The following is a 20553-nucleotide window of genomic DNA, read 5'->3' on the forward strand; positions in this document are numbered from 1 at the left end:
GTATATTTTTTTGTGACTGTGATGCATTGTTGTTGTTGTTGTTGATTCCGTGTAGGATCACATGATGCTCTATCCATCCATGAAATGCTAGGTAATTTAGAAAGGTTAAATAGAGTAAGAAAAGAATACAGTCAAGCGTAGTCTACGAGAGAGAGGGAGTTATGCCAAAGAAATTGTAAAAATATTTCCAAACGCTAAAGTGAAGAATTTGTAAAAATATTTCCCAACACAAAAATGAAATTGTAAAGGAATTTTATGATGACAAAATGAGTTAGAGGATTTTTCACAGGTAGAGTGAAATGAATGTTCAAGAAATTTTCTTGAACAAGTAAATGCTGAGTTAATAGTAATTGTTCTTCAAAATGTATGAAATTATTTTACCTGTAAATGACTAAACATGAGTTATAACGGGAAATGACAGCTTTGCTAATTTAGTGATTCATTCGATGTTACAGAGTAAAATCTTAGGTGGAGTTTCATTGGAGAAGCAATGGAATCTAACTCCAGAAGCATGCGAGGACTTACAGTCGTATTCATTTATTCACAAGCCATTAACCCTTTCCGGCCCTTAGCGCCCGAAAGCGCCCGACTGTTCATTTAGCCTTCCGGTCCTTAGCGCCCGAAAGCGCCCGGCTGCATTATCTGCATTCGTCTGCGATCTGTGCGATAGTTTTTTATTTTTCTCATCAATGAAGTGTTTATAAGGCATTCATGAACACGCAGTGCAATCTACAAGTCTTAGGAAATAAAGGAAGAGCGATAATCTGTCTTGACGTTGCCTAGGCAACGGTCTTGAACTTCCGCGAGCGCGGGTCAGCTGTTTTGTCCGTAAACATGGCGGGATTGAATATCGCGTATATTGAAACTGAGCTGAATATGGGCGAAAATGTGACACAGAATCCTTGAGTAGGGGTGCATGTGAAGTTTTAATGAGTGAATAATGTATCAATGAAGATAATTTTAGTGATAACAGTGATATGAATGAAAACGAATATCGATAAATCGGACCTGATAGCGATGCCACGGCTTTTCAGGTAACACAAATATTTCATTTCATTACTCCGAATGATTAAATGGATGATGTTGAACCTGCGCATAATTCGGAAAGAGTATTAGGGGAAAGAGATTGTTTTCTACGTATGTTAGGAGGAGAAAAATTATTCAGTGACATAGCCTATTGCGCATATAACAATGCAGCCTTCAAACAGTCGCATTCCGGTAAGATAAAAACAGAATGGGAAGACATTTGGGCAGATCAAATAAAATCTTATATACATGGGCATCATTTCACTTCCAAAATCACATGATTATTGGTTTTGTGGGATTCAGACAACGTGGGAATGTGACAAATGCAGACTGTCTCTGTGTCGAGTATCACGAGGAGGGGGGGGGGGGTTGAAAAACACATTATGACTCAATAAACAGAGAAATGGATGTGATGGTATATTTTCTAATGTTATTGAAAATTTGAATTCATTGTGATCAATAGTTTTAACTGTATTTTAAGTTTTTCTGAAACAATACGGTCTGTTTCAGTTTTTGCTAAATAATAGGTTGAAACCTGGGGATAAGCGGAGTGAAAATGCGGGCGGGAAAGGGTTAAAGATTGAGATATTTCTTTTATTGCAAAAATCACATTGTATTTAATAAATTTTTTTTTTTTTTCTTCTTTCATGCATTTGTCCAGACTGAGTTTCCATTATGTTTTTAATAAACGTTGTTGTTATTTTGCCCTGATTTTCATTTATATTGTGTCACCTATCCAGTCACCAAGGGTCCTGAAAATATAAATTCTATGAAGTTGTCCCTTAATAGCATAATCGGCCCTGCGAACGGTCCACCCTTTTGGGACTCTCGCTCCGCCGACTGAGCGACCCCGGAGAAGGGGACAATATATATTATAGCTATTCAAACTAGACTCTATCAGTATCAGGAGGAAGAATTTGTCCTGATGTGGGAGCAGTTATATCACTATCCTGCACTAAAGCTATGGCTATACAAACTAGACGCTATCATTATCAGAAGGATAATGTTCTCTTGATGTGGGAGTTTTATGTATCTATACTACACGAAAGCTAGTAGCTATACTAGCTAGACTGTGTCAGTATCAGTAGGACGATGTTCTCTTGATGTGGGAGCAGTTATATCACTGTCCTGCACTAAGGCTCTGGCTATACAAAATAGACTCTTTCACATTCAGCAAGAAGGTTGTTTTCTTGATGTGGGAGCAGTTGTATCACTATCCGGCACTAAAGCCTTATCTATACAAACTAGACTCTATCAGTATCATAAGGACGGTGTTCTATTGATGTGGGAGCAGTTATATCACTATACTGCACTAGAGCCATGACTATACAAACTAGACTCGACCAGTATGAGGAGGAAGTTGTTCTCTTTATGTCGGAGCAGTCATACATCTATACTATACTGAAGAGAAACAAACTAGACTCTAACAGTATCAGAGGACGAATTTGTGTTCATGTGGGAGCAGTTATATCACTATCCTGCGCTAAAGCTATGTCTATGCAATATATACACTATCAGATTCAGGAGGACGATGTTTTTTATGATATGGGAGTAGTTATATCACTATCCGGCACTAAAGATATATCTATACAAACTAGAACCTATCAGTATCAGGAGGACCATGTTCTCTAGATGTGCGAGCAGTTAGAGCACTATCCTGCACTAAAACTAAGGCTATTCAAACTAGACTCTATCAGCATCAGAAGGACGATATTCTCTTGATGTGGGAGCATTTGCATCACTATCCTGCACTAAAGCTATGGCTATACAAACCAGAATCTATCGGTATCAGGAGGACGATGTTTTCTTGATATGGGAGTAGTTATATCAATATCTTGCACTAAAGCTATGGCTATACAAGCTAGACTCAATCAGGATCATGAGGATTTTCTCTTGATGTGGGAGTAGTTATATATCTATACTACACAAATCTTGTAGCTATACAAACTAGACCCTATCAGTTTCGAGAGACGATGTTGTCTTGATGTGGGTGCAGTTATATATCTATGCTACACATAAGCTGGTTGCTATACAAACTAGACTCTATCAGTATCATAAGGACGGTGTTCTCTTGATGTGGGAGCATTTATATCACTATCCTGCGCTAATACTCTGGGTATACAAACTAGAAACTATCAACACTGCAGTACGGTGTTCTCTTGAAGTGGGACCGTTATATCAATATCCTGTTCTAAACGTATGGCTGTACGAACTAGAGACTATCAGTATGCATAGGATGATGTTCTCTTGATGTGGAGCAATTATATATCTATACTACACTTATGCTATTAGCTATACATACTAGACATCAGTATCAGGAAGGCGATATTCTCTTGATGTGGGAGAACTTATATCAATATCCTGCACTAAAGCCTATGGCGATACAAACTAGATCCTATCAGTATCCGGAGGATTTTCGCTTGAAGTGGGATCAGTTATATATCTATACTACACAAAACTAGTAGCTATAGAAGCTAGACTTATCAGTTTCGAGAGACGATGTTGTCTTGATGTGGATGCTGTTATATATCTATGCTACACATAAGCTGGCAGCTATACAAACTAGACTCTATCAGGATCAGAAGGATGTTGTTCTCTTGACGAGGGAGCATTTATATCACTATCCTGCACTAAAGCTGTGGCTATACAAACTAGACTTTATCGGTATATGGAGTATGATGTTCCCTTGATGTGGGAGATGTTATATATTTATACTAAATTAAAGCTAGTAGCTCTACTATCCAGAATGTATCAGTATCAGAAGGACGATGTTCTCTTGATGTGGGAGCAGTTAAATCACTATCCAGCACTATAGGTATGGCTGTACAAACTAGAGTATCAGTATCAGGAGGATAATGTTCTCTTGATGTGGGAGTTTTATATATCTATACTACATTAAGCTAGTAGCTATACTAGCTAGACTGTGTCATTATCAGTAGGACGATGTTCTCTTGATGTGGGAGCAGTTATATCACTGTCCTTCACTAAGGCTCTGGCTATACAAACTAGATTCTACCAGTATGAGGTAGACGTTGTTCTCATAATGTGGGAGTAGTTTTATATGTATACCACACTAAAGCGACACAAACTAGACTCTATCACTATCAGGCGGGCGATTGTCCCTTGATATGGGAGAACTTATACCAATATCCTGCACCGAAGGTGTGGTTATAGAAACTAGACTCTATCAGTATTAGGAGGACAGTGTTCTCTTGATGTGGGAGCAGTTATAATACTCTCCTGCACTTAAGCTATGGCTAGACAAAGAAGACCCTATCAGTATCAGGAGGACGAGTTTCGCTTTATGTGGGAGCAGTTATATCACTATACTGCACTAAAGCTTGTAGCTATACAAATTAGACTCTATCAGTATCAGGACGACGATGTTCTCTTGATGTGGGAGCACATATATCACTATTCTGCACTTAAGCTTTGGCTATAGGTTCTAGACAGTATCAGGAGGACGATGTTCTCTTTATGTGTGTGCACTTGTAGCACTATTCTGCACTAAGGCTGTGGCTATAACAATAGACCTATCAGTATCAGGAGGACGGTGTTCTCTTGATGTGGGAGTAGTTATAATATATATATATATATATTATAGCTATACAAAGTAGACTCTATCAGTATCGGGAGGAAGAATTTGTCCTGATGTGGGAGCAGTTATATCACTATCCTGCGCTAAAGCTATGACTATGCAAAATAGACCCTATCAGATTTAGGAGGACGATGTTTTCTTAATATGGAAGCAGTTATATCACTATCCGGCACAAAAGCTATGGCTATAAATACTAGACCCTAACAGAATCCCGAGGATTTTCTCTTGATATGGGAGCAGTTATATATCTATACCACACTAAAGCTAGTAGCTATACTAACCGGACTCTATCAGTATCAGGAGTACGAAGTTCTGTTGACGTGGGACCAGTTATATCACTATCTTGCACTAAAGCTATGGCTATACAAACTAATCTCTATCAGTATCATGAGGATTTTCTCTTGATGTGGGAGCAGTTATATATTTATACTACACAAAACTGGTAGCTATACAAACTAGACACTGTCAGTTTCGAGAGACGATGTTGACTTGATGTGGGTGCAGTTATATCACTATCCTGCACTAAAGCTAGTAGCTATACAAATTACACTATCAGTATCAGGACGACGAATTTGTCTTGACGTTGGAGCTTTTCTATCACTATCCTGCACTAAAGGTACGGCTATACAAACTAGACTCTATCAGTATCATAAGGGCGGTGTTCTCTTGATGTGGGAGCTTTTCTATCACTATCCTTCACTAAAGTTATGGCAGTAGAGAGTCTATCAGTATCAGGAGAACGGTGTTCTCTTAATGTGGGAGTAGTTATAACACTCTCCTGCACTACAACTACGGCGACCCTATCAGTATGAAGATGACGTTGTTCTCTTAATGTGGGAGCAGTGATATATATACTACATTAAGCTATACAAATTAGATTCTATCAGTATTATGAGGACGATGTTCTCTTGATGTGGGAGCATTATATCAATATCTTGCACTAAAGCTATGGCCATACAAACTAGACTCTATCAGTATAAGATGGACGATGTTCTCTTGATGTGGGCGCAATTATATAACTAACCTGCACTAAAGATATGGCTATACAATCTAGAATCTATGAGGATCATGAGGACGATATTCCCTTGATATGCGGGCTGTAATATCACTATCCTGAACTGATGCTATTGCTATACAATCCAGGCTATATCAGTATCAGAAGAATGATGTTCTCTTGATGCGGGAGCAATTACATATGTATACCACACTAAAGCTAATGAACATACAAACTAGACTATACCCTATAAGTATCAGGAGGATGATGTTCTCTTGCTGTGGGGGCAGTTACATCACTATCCTTACTAAAGCTATGGCTATACAAACTAGACTCTATCAGTATCAGATGGATGATGTTCTCTTTATGTGGGAGCATTGTTTCACTATTCTGCACTAAACTATTGCTATAGAAAACTAGACTCTACCAGTATCCGGAGGACGATGTTCTCTTGATGCGGGAGCAGTTATATCACTATCCTGCACTAAAGCTATGGCTATACAAACTAGACCCTATCAGTATGAAGATGACGTTGTTCTCTTAATGTGGGAGCAGTGATATATATACTACATTAAGCTATACAAAATAGACTCTATCAGTATTATGAGGACGATATTCACTTGATGTGGGAGCATTATATCAATATCTTGCACTAAAGCTATGGCTATACAAAATAGACTCTATCAGTATAAGATGGACGATGTTCTCTTGATGTGGGCGCAATTATATAACTATCCTGCACTACAGATATGGCTATACAAACTAGAATCTATGACAATCATGAGGACGATATTCCCTTGATATGCGGGCTGTAATATCACTATCCTGAACTGATGCTATTGCTATACAATCCAGGCTCCATCAGTATCAAAAGAATGATATTCTCTTGATGCGGGAGCAATTACATATGTATACCACACTAAAGCTAATGAACATACAAACTAGACTATACCCTATAAGTATCAGGAGGACGATGTTCTCTTGCTGTGGGGGCAGTTACATCACTATCCTTACTAAAGCTATGGCTATACAAACTAGACTCTATCAGTATAAGATGGACGATGTTCTCTTGATGTGGGAGCATTTGTATCACTATCCTGCACTAAAGCTATGGCTATACAAACTAGACCTATCAGTATAAGATTGACGATGTTCTCTAGATGGGGGAGCATTTGTATCCATATCCTGCACTAAAGCTCTGGCTATACAAACTAGACTCTCTCAGTATCTAGATTATGATATTCTCTTGATGTAGGAGTTGTTATATATCTATACTATACTAAAGTTATTAGCTCTACTAACTGTACTGTATCAGTAACAGGAGGACGATGTTCTCTTGATGTGCGAGCAGTTATATCACTATCCTGCACTAAAGGATTGGCTGTGCAAACTAGAGTCTATCAGTATATGAGGATTTTGTTCTCTTAATGTGGGAGCACTTATATCACTAGCCTGCAGTAAAACTATGGCTGTACAAACTAGAAGCTATCAGGATGAAGAGGATAACGTTGTCTTGATGTGGGAGCAGTCATGTAATCTATAATAAAGCTAGTAGGTATACAAACTAGACTATCGGTATCGGGAGGACGATGTTCTCTTGATGTCGAAGCAGTTATATCACTATCCTGCACTAAAGCTATGGCTATACAAACTAGACTATCAGTATGAGGATGACGTCTTTCTCTTGATGTGGGAGCAGTTATATATCTATACTACACTAATGCTACACAAGTTAGACTTTGCCAGTATCAGGATTATTAATTTGTCTTGATGTGGGAGCAGTTGTATCACTATCCTGTGCTAATGCTATGGCTATACAAACTAGACTCTATCAGTATCAGGTGGACGATGATCCCTTGATGTGGGAGCAGTTATATCACTATCCTGCACTAAAGCTATTGCTATACAAACAAGACGCTATCAGTACCACGAGGATGTTCCCTTCATGAGGTAGCATTTATATATCTGTACTACACTAAAGCTAGTAGCTATACATAGTAGACTCTGTCAGTATCAGATGGATGATGTTCTCTTCATGAGCGGCCAGTTATAACACTATACTGCACTAAAGCTATGGCTATACAAACTAGACTATATCAGTATCAGGAATATGATATTCTCTTGATGTGGGAGCTATTATATATCTATACTACGGCTAGTAGTAAGTATACTAACTAGACCCTATCAGTATCAGGAGGATGATGTTCTCTTGATGTGGGAGCAGTTATATCACTATAATAGACTAACACTACTAGCTATACAAACTAGACTCTATTAGTATCAGGAGGATGAAGTTGTCTTGATGTGGGAGCAATTATATATATACTACACTAAGGCTAGTTGCTATACCAAACTAGACTGTATCAGTATCAGGAGGACGATTTTCTCTTGATGAGGGCGCAGTTATATAATTATCCTGCACCAACCCTTTGGCTAAACAAACTAGACTCTATCAGCAAGAGGAGGGAAATGTTCTCTTGATGTGGGCGCAATTATATCACTATGCTACACCAAAGCTATGGCTATACAAACTAGATTCTATCAGTATCAGGCGGATGGTGTTCTTTTGATGTGGAGCAGTTATATCTCTATACTACAATAAAGGTAATAGCAATACAAACTAGACTGTATCAGTATCAGGAGGACGAAGATGTCTTGATGTGGGAGCAGTTATACATCTATCCTACACTAAAGCTAGTAGCTATGCAAACTATACTCTATCAGTATCAGGAGGACGATGCTCTCTTGATGTGGGACCAATTATATCACTATACTGCACTAAAGCTATGGCTGTACAAACTGGACTATTAGTAGTAGGAGGATGATGTTCTCTTGATGTTGTAGCAGTTATATATCTATACTACGCTAAAGCTAGTAGTTATACAAATTAGACTCTAGCAGTACCATAAGGACGGTGTTTTCTTGATGTGGGAGTAGTTATATCACTATCCCGCACTAAAGCTATGGCTATACAAACTAGACTCTGTCACTATGAGGACAACGTTGTTCTCTTGATTTGGGAGGCGTTATATATATACAAACTAGACCCTATCAGTATCAGGAGGAAGAATTTGTCCTGATGTGGGAGCAGTTATATCACTATCCTGCGCTAAAACTATGGCTATGCAAGAGAGACCCTATCAGATTAAGGAGGACGATGATTTCTTGATATGGGAGTAGTTATATCACTATCCGGCACTAAAGGTATATCTATACAAACTAGACTCTATCAGTATCATAAGGACGGTGTTCCATTGATGTGGGAGCAGTTATATCACTATACTGCACTAGAGCCATGACTATACAAACTAGACTCTACCAGTGTGAGGAGAAAATCGTTCTCTTTATGTCGGAGCAGTCATATATCTATACCATACTAATGGTACACAAACTACACTCTATCAGTATCAGGAGGACGAATTTCTGTTCATGTGGGTGCAGTTATATCACTATCCTTGACTAAAGCTACTGCTATACAAACTAGAATCTATCAGTATCCGGAGGATATTCTCTTGATGTGGGAGCAGTTATATCACTATTCTGCACTAAAGCTTTGGCTATAGGTACTAGACACTATCAGTATCAGGAGGACGATGTTCTCTTTATGTGTGTGCAATTGTAGCACTATTCTGCACTAAGGCTGTGGCTATAACAATAGACCTATCAGTATCAGGAGGACGGTGTTCTCTTGATGTGGGAGTAGTTATAATATACATATATATATATATATTATAGCTATACAAACTAGACTCTATCAGGATCATGAGGAAGAATTTGTCCTGATGTGGGACCAGTTATATCATTATCTTGCGCTAAAACTATGGCTATGCAAAAGAGACCCTATCTGATTAAGGAGGATGATGATTTCTTGATATGGGAGTAGTTATATCACTATCCGGCACTAAAGCTATATCTATACAAACTAGACTATATCAGTATCATAAGGACGGTGTTCCATTGATGTGGGAGCAGTTATATCACTATACTGCACTAGAGCCATGACTATACAAAGTAGACTCGACCAGTATGAGGAGAAAGTGGTTCTCTTTATGTCGGAGCAGTCATATATCTATACCATACTAATGGTACACAAACTACACTCTACCAGTATCAGGAGGACGAATTTCTGTTCATGTGGGTGCAGTTATATCACTATCTTTGACTAAAGCTACTGCTATACAAACTAGAATCTATCAGTATCCGGAGGATATTCTCTTGATGTGGGAGCAGATATATATCTATACTACACTAAAGCTAGTAGCTATACATACTAGACCCTATCAGTAGCCGGAGGACGATGTTGTCTTGATGTGGGAGCAGTTATATATCTACGCTACACATAAGCTGGTAGCTATACAAACTAGACTCTATCAGTATCAGAAGGAAGATTGTCTCTTGATGCGGGAACATTTATATCACTATCCTGCACTAAAGCTATATCTATACAAACTAGATTCAATCAGTATCCGGAGGATATTCTCTTGATGTGGGAGCAGTCATATATCTATACTACACTAAAGCTAGTAGCTATACATACTAGACCCTATCAGTAGACGGAAGACGATGTTGTCTTGATGTGGGTGTAGTTATATATCTATGCTACACATAAGCTGGTTGCTATACAAACTAGACTCTATCAGTATCATAAGGACGGTGTTCTCTTGATGTGGGAGCTTTTCTATCACTATCCTGCACTAAAAGGATGGCAGTACAAACTAGATTCTATCAGAATGCGGAGGACTGTGCTTCTCTTGATGTGGGAGCATTTATATCACTATCCTGCACTAATGCTCTGGGTATATAAACTAGCAACTATCAGTATCTGGAGGACGGTGTTCTCTTGAAGTGGGACTTTTATATCACTTTCCTGCTCTAAACATATGGCTGTACAAACTAGAGTCTATCAGTATTCATAGGATGGTGTTCTCTTGATGTGGAGCAGTTATATCACTATCCTGCACTAAAGCTATGGCTATACAAAATAGACCCTATCATATTCAGGAAGAAGGTTTTTTTCTTGATGTGGGAGCTGTTATATCACTATCCGGTACTAAAGCTACATCTATACAAACAAGCCTCTATCAGTGTCAGGAGGACGAATTTCTGTTGATGTGGGTGCAGTTATATCACTATCCTTGAATAGAGCTACTGCTATACAAACTAGAATCTATCATTATCAGGTGGAGGATGATCTCTTGATGTGCGAGAATTTGTATCACTATCCATCACTAAAGCTATAGCTATACAAACTAGACTCTATTGGTATCCGGAGGATTTTCTCCTGATGTGGGAGCAGTTATATATCTATACTACACTAAGGCTAGTAGATGTACAAACTAGACCCTATCAGTATCAGGAGGACGATGTTGTCTTGATGTGGGAGGAGATATATATCTATGCTACACATAAGCTGGTAGCTATACAAACTAGACTCTATCAGTGTCAGAAGCATGTTGTTCTCTTGATGAGGGAGCATTTATATCACTATCCTGCACTAAAGCTTTGGCTATACATACTAGACTTTATCAGTATATAGAGTATGATGTTCCCTTGATGTGGGAGATGTTATATATTTATACTAAATTAAAGCTAGTAGCTCTACTAACTAGACTGTATCAGTATCAGAAGGACGATGTTCTCTTGATGTGGGAGCAGTTATATCACTGCCCTGCACTAAGGCTCTGGCTATACATACTAGATTCTACCAATATGAGGTAGACGTTGTTCTCATAATGTGGGAGTAGTTTTATATGTATACCACACTAAAGCGACACAAACTAGTCTCTATCACTATCAGGAGGGCGATGTTCCCGTGATGTGGGAGCACTTATACCAATAACCTGCACCGAAGGTGTGGTTATAGAAACTAGACTCTATCAGTATCAGAAGGAAGATGTTCTCTTGATGCAAGATCATTTATATCACTATCCTGCACTAAAGCTATATGTATACCAACTAGACCCTATCAGTATCCGGAGGATATTCTCTTGAAGTGGGAGCAGTTATATATCTATACTACACTAAAGCTTTTAGGTATACAAACTAGACCCTATCAATATCAGGAGGACGAAGTTGTCTTGATGTGGGAGCAGTTATGTCACTATCCTTCACTAAAGGTGTGGCTATACAAACTAGTTCTATCAGTATCAGATGAACGATGTTCTCTTGATGTGGGAGCATTTGTATCACTATCCTGAACTAAAGCTATTGCTAAACAAACTAGGCTCTATCCGTATCCGGAGGATTTTCCCTTTATGTGGGAGCAGTTACATTAAAGCTAGTAGCTATACAAACTAGACCCTATCAGTATCAGGAGGACGCTGTTGTCTTGATGTGGATGCTGTTATATATCTATGCTACACATAAGCTGGTAGGTATACAAACTAGACTCTATCAGTATCAGAAGTATGTTATTCTCTTGATGAGGGAGCATTTTTTATCACTACCCTGCTCTAAAGCTGTGGCTATACAAACTAGACTTTATCAGTATATGGAGTAAGATGTTCCCTTGATGTGGGAGATGTTACATATTTATACTAAATTAAAGCTATCAGCTCTACTTACTAGACTGTATCAGTATCAGAAGGACGATATTCTCTTGATGTGGGAGCAGTTAAATCATTATCCAGCACTAAAGGTATGGCTGTACAAACTAGAATCTATCAGTATCAGATGGATGATGTTCTCTTGATGTGGGAGAACTTATATCAATACCCTGCACTAAAGCCTATGGCGATACAAACTAGACTATCAGTATCAGGAGGACGGTGTTCTCTTGATGTGGGAGAAGTTATAACACTCTCCTGCACTGCAACTACGGCTATACAATCTAGACCCTATCAGTATGAAGATGACGTTGTTCTCTTAATGTGGGAGCAGTGATATATATATACTACATTAAGGTATACAAATTAGACTCTATCAGTATCATGAGGACGATGCTCTCTTGATGTGGGAGCAGTTATATCATTATCCTGTACTTACGCTATGGCTATACAAACTAGACTCTATCAGTATCATAAGGGCGGTGTTCGCTTGATGTGGGAGCTTTTCTATCACTATCCTTCACTAAAGTTATGGCAGTAGAAACTAGAGTCTATCAGTATCAGGAGGACGGTGTTCTCTTAATGTGGGAGTAGTTATAATGAGTATAATGAGTAAAATGGCGCCTGCCGGTCGTGTTGCTCCTCAAGCTGTTGAGAATTTTCAGAAATGTAATAGTTTAATGGAAAGTAGTGAGTGCATAGAATTTAACGACGGGAAGAAGAAGGTGCCAAATACCAGTGGAAGTGTGGATCAGGTCATAGGCCAAAGGAAAAATAATTCGCGAAGTGTTTGTGTATGTGACGCACGCATCGTGCATGCGGAAGCGGGAAAGTGTGTTGACTGTGTTACTTTATTATCCGAATTGGCCTCAAGGGATGAAATTATTCGAATGTTAAGGGAAGACATTGAAAGTATTAAACGTAATAGACTTAGTTTAAATGGTGTGACTGAAGTGCAAACTGAGACATGGTCGGAAGTAAGTACGATGTGTTGTAACAGTAGGCCTAAAACTAATCATGATCGGGGCGTAGGCCTAGGTATTGAATTAAGGAATAAGTTCCAGGTCCTTGAATCAATTACCGCTAGTGAAGAAGAATGTGTAAAGATTAATAACATTCCAGCCATTACAAGGAAGCCTGCACTGGGGTTGAAGAAGAAAAAATGTAAGGTAGTTGTGTACGGGGATAGCCATGGTCGGGGTATTGCTGTCGAACTTGGTGATATGCTACCGGAGACTGAAGTTGTAGGTTTTGTCAAGCCAGGTGCTCTGTTCAAAGAGGTTCTTCAGTCAGATATGGAAGAGATGGGAACACTTAATGAGAATGACTACGTGGTTATTATGGCAGGGACGAATGATATTGCCAGAAATGAAGCATCAAATGTGATTTCTGGGGTGAAGAAAGCACTTTGCAAATTAAAGACCACCAATGTAATATTATGTAATATTCCACATCGACATGATTTAATTGAATGGTCTTGTGTAAATAAGTTAGTTGATGATACAAACAGGCGGCTACAGAAAATTGTCAAATGCTTTCGAGATACAGAAATAATTGATATGAGCAATATGGATCGAGGATATTTCACAAATCATGGCATGCATCTTAGCAGAAGAGGGAAAAAGCAGCTATGTAATATGATAAGAAAGAAAATACAACAGACTTCAGGAACAACTATCACAACCAATGCCATACCACTGCTGTTCGATAAAGATGAGGAAGTTGCAGAACATTTGCAGGTAATGAAAGTAAGAAGAGTTGAGGAAGTAGTTGAGGTGAGTGCTACCACTAAAGAAGGATGCCTAGGAGAAGAACATCAGCTGAAAGGGATTAATGTGATTCTACCACAATCATCAGAGACAGCAATACCAGAAAGCACTGAGTACTCAGGGAAAACTTGTGAGGAAACCATTGAGATCATCAGTAGCAGTCAGTTGGATGAACGAGGAGAGGAGTTACTGGAGAAGTTGGATGTTGGAGCACCATCAGGACGAACTGAAGGAGGGCAAGCTAAACAACCAGAAATAAGAACGTCAAGTAGGACAAGGAAACGACCAGTATTACTAGAGCAGGATTTTTTATGGTAAAAGGTACCGGTAGCAATAGTTATAATCTAAAGGGAGAGCTAAATTTGTTCCACCAGAATGTTCAATCTTTAAGAAATAAAATTCTAAGTATGGAGGTTCTGTTGGCAGATAACCTACAAGGGTATGATGTTTTATGCTTAACTGAACATTGGTTGATGGAGGATGAGATTTCAAATTTTGTATTAGAAGGTTATGCTCTTGCAAGTAAGTTTTGTAGAAAGAAAATGAAGTGTGGAGGTTCATGTATATATGTGAATAATAATATCAAATGTAAGCAGTTGGATAAATTTGAATATCTGAATGTAGAGGAGCATTTCGAGGCTAGCTTTGTTGAACTAGTGGATTATAAGTTAATACTTATATGCATTTATAGAAATCCTTCTAGTAATGTTGAAACTTTTTATAATAATATTGAAATTATTTTAGATGACCTACAGAATCATAACAAAAATGTAATAATCATGGGTGACTTCAATGTAGATTTTTTAGGGAATAATGGTGGGCGAGATAAGCAAAGGCTAGAAATGTTGTTTTCCTTGTACGGTCTAAAGGCAGTTGTAAATCAACCAACTAGAATATCTGGGGATACAAAGTCAGCAGTAGATCAAGTCGTATTGAATGAGGAAATGTGGAACTATGAAATAGAAGTTTATGATACAGGTTTTTCAGATCATTCTGCTCAAATTGTGCATCTAAATTTTAGGGTAATAGGAAACCATAATTTAAAAAATAACAATGTAATTTACAGGGAAACTAGAATGTGCAACAAGGAAAATATTTCATATTTTAACCAGTTATTGGCCAAGGAAACTTGGGAGAGTGTATATAGAAATAACTCAACTAATGAGGCCTTCAGTGAGTTTTTGGGTTTGTTCGATTATTATTATCAAGTGGCAATACCAGTCAAAAGGATAATTGTAAAGAATTATAGGAATGGGTGGATTACAACAGGAATTAGAAATTCAAGTAGACGATTAAGGTTTTTAAGCAAATGTGTGAAAGGGAGTAACACCTCATCTGAATTGAAGGATTATTATAAGAAGTATAAGAACATATATCAAGAAGTTTTGAAGGCTGCCAAAAGATTGCATAATGAGAATGAGCTAAAAAATTCTAAAAACAGGTCTAAATGTATGTGGAACATTATAAAAAGGGAGAAAGGTGCTCTAGTTCCATTAAAAAATAATATAACTCTTACAAATGCAGGGAAAGAAATCAGTGATCCAGAAGAAGTTGCAGAAATATTTAGTAACTATTTTATAGAAGCAGTTTTGAGGTTAACGGAAAATTTTCAAACATCAGTGACAAGAACAAACTTGAATACAGTTCACAGGAATGTATCATCCATGTTTCTTACTCCTGTGACTGAGCAAGAGATAGATAAGATAATAAAACAGATGGGTAAAAAGAAGTCTTCTGGTTTAGATGGTTATTCAAACTACCTTATTCAATGCTGTTACCAATACATAATCAAGCCTCTCTGTTACTTTATAAATTTGTCACTAACCACTGGTAAATTTCCAGACAAATTCAAGGTAACCAAAGTTGTTCCGATACATAAAAAGGGTAGTGAAGAAGATGCTGGTAACTATAGGCCTGTCTGCCTCCCCTCTGTATTCTCCAAAATACTGGAAAGAATTATGTACGATAGACTGTTATCATTCTTAGAGAAGCATAATATATTAGCTGGTTGCCAGAATGGCTTTCGTAAAAATAGATCAACTACCACAGCATTCATTAACTTTATTGAACGGATATATGACACACTAGATGGGAAGGGTGCATGTTTAGGTATTTTCTTGGACTTAACAAAAGCTTTTGATATAATTGACCACAGCTTGCTTTTAGAAAAGTTATACATGTATGGAGTTCGGGGAATGGCCTATGACTGGTTCAAATCATTTTTAGGGGATAGAAGGCAGATTGTTGAAATATCATATACTGGTACTGATTTGAGCAAAAATGTAATTAAGAATGTGTATTCCTGTGCCAGAAACATAGATCATGGTGTTCCACAGGGGTCAGTTTTAGGACCATTATTATTTTTAGTATTTATTAATGATATCGTCCAAATTGTTGATGATATTCAAGGAGTGCAATTAACTTTGTTTGCAGATGATATTACTGTCTTTGTAGCTGATGAAAGTTCAGAAGGGTTAGAATTGAAGGCAGGCAATATAGTGAGTAATATCCTGAGCTGGCTTGAGGATAATAAATTAATTTTAAGTAAACAGAAAACTTCTGTGATTAGATTTCACCATAAGATTAATTTAAATATGGAAGTTAGTCCAATATCATTTGGAGAGACCATAATTGAGTACTCATCATCAACAAAGTTTCTTGGCTTGTGGATGGATGAATCATTAACCTGGGATAAACATACAGAGTTTATAGGGAAAAAGCTTAGTAGAATTTATTTCATGATAATGTCTTTGAAAAATAGTTTTAATTTAAAGGCTTGCCAAATTATGTATTTTGCATATGTCCATCCCATACTAACCTATGGAATCATTTACTGGGGGAATTCACGATATAGCAAAGTCATCTTTAAGTTACAAAAGAAAATAATTAGAGGAATGGCCGGTGTCGGCAGGAGGACAAGCTGCAAGAAATACTTTAAACTTTATTTTATTTTACCATTGCCTAGCCTTTATATCTTCCATACACTTGTATATATGAAGGAGAATGTAAACAGCTACACCATAAATTCTGATGTACATAGGTATAATACTAGAAATAAACACAGTCTGCACATAGAACCACACAAAACTAAGCTATATGAATCAAGTTTGAGTTATGCAGGAGTACATTTATTTAATAAATTACCAGACTGCATTAAGCAGATAAAACCATGTTCAAAATTTAAGAAAGAATTATTCAAATTTGTTTCTAACCATTGTTTTTATTCTATTGAAGAATACTTAGCTCTTGAAAATTAACTTATGTTTCACTTTTGTTTTATTTTTTCTAAATCTGTGCCTCTTTACCACATTGTATATTTCTCTTTATTTATCATGGCATGTATATTACTGTTTTATCCTTTGTTACTGTAAATATGATTATTGACGTGTCCCATATCACTGTATGATCAGTTGGACGAAATACAATACAATACAATACAATACAAACACTCTCGCGCACTGCAACTACGGCTATACAAACTAGACCCTATCAGTATCAGGAGGAAGAATTTGTCCTGATGTGGGTGCAGTTATATCACTATCGTGCGCTAAAGCTATGGCTATGCAAAATAGACACTATCAGACTCAGGAGGACGATGTTTTTTATGATATGGGAGTAGTTATATCACTATCCGGCACTAAAGATACATCTATACAAACTAGACCTTATCAGTATCAGTAGGACCATGTTCTCTACATGTGGGAGCAGTTAGAGCACTATCCTGCACTAAAACTAAGGCTATTCAAACTAGACACTATCAGCATCAGAAGGACGATATTCTCTTGATGTGGGAGCATTTGCATCACTATCCTGCACTAAAGCTATGGCTATACAAACTAGAATCTATCGGTATCAGGAGGACGATGATTTCTTGATATGGGGGTAGTTATATCAATATCTTGCACTAAAGCTATGGCTATACAAGCTAGACTCTATCAGTATCATGAGGATTTTCTCTTGACGTGGGAGTAGTTGTGTATCTGTACTACACAAATCTTGTAGCTATAAAAAATAGATCCTATCAGTTTCGAGAGACGATGTTGTCTTGATGTGGGTGCAGTTATATATCTGTGCTACACATAAGCTGGTTGCTGTACAAACTAGACTCTATCAGTATCATAAGGACGGTGTTCTCTTGATGTGGGAGCACTTATATCACTATCCTGCTATAATGTTCTGGGTATACAAAATAGAAACTATCAGCACTGCAGGACGGTGTTCTCTTGAAGTGGGACCGTTATATCACTATCCTGTTCTAAACGTATGGCTGTACGAACTAGAGACTATCAGTATGCATAGGATGATGTTCTCTTGATGTGGAGCAGTTATATATCTATACTACACTTATGCTATTAGCTATACAAACTAGACTACCAGTATCAGGAAGGCGATATTCTCTTGATGTGGGAGAACTTATATCAATATCCTGCACTAAAGCCTATGGCGATACAAACTAGACCCTATCAGTATCTGGAGGACGCTGTTGTCTTGATGTGGATGCTGTTATATATCTATGCTACACATAAGCTGGTAGCTATACAAACTAGACTCTATCAGTATCAGAAGGATGTTGTTCTCTTGATGAGGGAGCATTTATATCACTATCCTGCACTGAAGCTGTGGCTATACAAACTAGACTTTATCAGTATATGGAGTATGATGTTCCCTTGATGTGGGAGATGTTACATATTTATACTAAATTAAAGCTAGTAGCTCTACTAATTAGACTGTATCAGTATCAGAAGGACGATGTTCTCTTGATGTGGGAGCAGTTAAATCACTATCCAGCACTAAAGGTATGGCTGTACAAACAAGAGTATCAGTATCAGGAGGATAATGTTCTCTTGATGTGGGAGTTTTATATATCTATACTACATTAAGCTAGTAGCTATACTAGCTAGACTGTGTCAGTATCAGTAGGACGATGTTCTCTTGATGTGGGAGCAGTTATAACACTGTCCTGCACTAAGGCTCTGGCTATACAAACTAGATTCTACCAGTATGAGGTAGACGTTGTTCTCATAATGTGGGAGTAGTTTTATATGTATACCACACTAAAGCGACACAAACTAGACTCTATCACTATCAGGAATGCGAAGTTCCCTTGATATGGGAGCACTTATACCAATATCCTGCACCGAAGGTGTGGTTATGGAAACTAGAATCTATCAGTATCAGGAGGACAGTGTTCTCTTGATGTGGGAGCAGTTATATCACTCTCCTGCACTTAAGCTATGGCTAGACAAAGAAGACCCTATCAGTATCAGGAGGACGAGGTTCGCTTTATGTGGGAGCAGTTATATCACTATACTGCACTAAAGCTTGTAGCTATACAAACTAGACTCTATCAGTATCAGGACGACGATGTTCTCTTGATGTGGGAGCACATATATCACTATTCTGCACTAAAGCTTTGGCTATAGGTACTAGACATTATCAGTATCAGGAGGACGATTTTCTCATTATGTGTGTGCACTTGTAGCACTATTCTGCACTAAGGCTGTGGCTATAACAATAGACCTATCAGTATCAGGAGGACGGTGTTCTCTTGATGTGGGAGTAGTTATAATATATATATATATGTTATAGCTATACAAGCTATACAAGAATTTGTCCTGATGTGGGAGCAGTTATATCACTATCCCGCGCTAAAGCTATGACTATGCAAAATAGACCCTATCAGATTCAGGAGGACGATGTTTTCTTGATATGGAAGCAGTTATATCATTATCCGGCACAAAACTATATCTATACAACTAGACTGTATCAGTATCATAAGGACGGTGTTCTATTGACGTGGGGGCATTTATATCACTACACTGCACTAGAGCCATGACTATACAAACTAGAGTTTATCAGTAACAGGAGGACGGTGTTCTCATGATGTGGGAGCAGTTATACCGCTATCCAGCACAAAATCTATGGCTATAAAAACTAGAACCTATCAGAATTCCGAGGATTTTCTCTTGATATGGGAGCAATTATATATCTATACTACACTAAAGCTAGTAGCTATACTAACCAGACTCTATCAGTAGGAGGATAACGAAGTTCTGTTGATGTGGGAGCAGTTATATCACTATCTTGCACTAAAGCTATGGCTATACAAAATAATCTCTATCAGTATCATGAGGATTTTCTCTTGATGTGGGAGCAGTTATATATTTATACTACACAAAACTGGTAGCTATACAAACTAGACACTATCAGTTTCGAGAGACGATGTTGACTTGATGTGGGTGCAGTTATATCACTATCCTGCACTAAAGCTAGTAGCTATACAAATTACACTATCAGTATCAGGAGGACGAATTTGTCTTGACGTTGGAGCTTTTCTACCACTATCCTGCACTAAAGGTATGGCTATACAAACTAGACTCTATCAGTATCATAAGGGCGGTGTTCTCTTGATGTGGGAGCTTTTCTATCACTATCCTTCACTAAAGTTATGGCAGTAGAAACTAGAGTCTATCAGTATCAGAGGGACGGTGTTCTCTTAATGTGGGAGTAGTTATAACACTCTCCCGCACTGCAACTACGGCTATACAAACTAGACCCTATCAGTATCAGGAGAAAGAATTTGTCCTGATGTGGGTGCAGTTATATCACTATCCCGTGCTA

The sequence above is a fragment of the Anabrus simplex genome, chromosome 9, assembly GCF_040414725.1.
Source record: "Anabrus simplex isolate iqAnaSimp1 chromosome 9, ASM4041472v1, whole genome shotgun sequence".
NCBI lineage: Eukaryota > Metazoa > Arthropoda > Insecta > Orthoptera > Tettigoniidae > Anabrus > Anabrus simplex.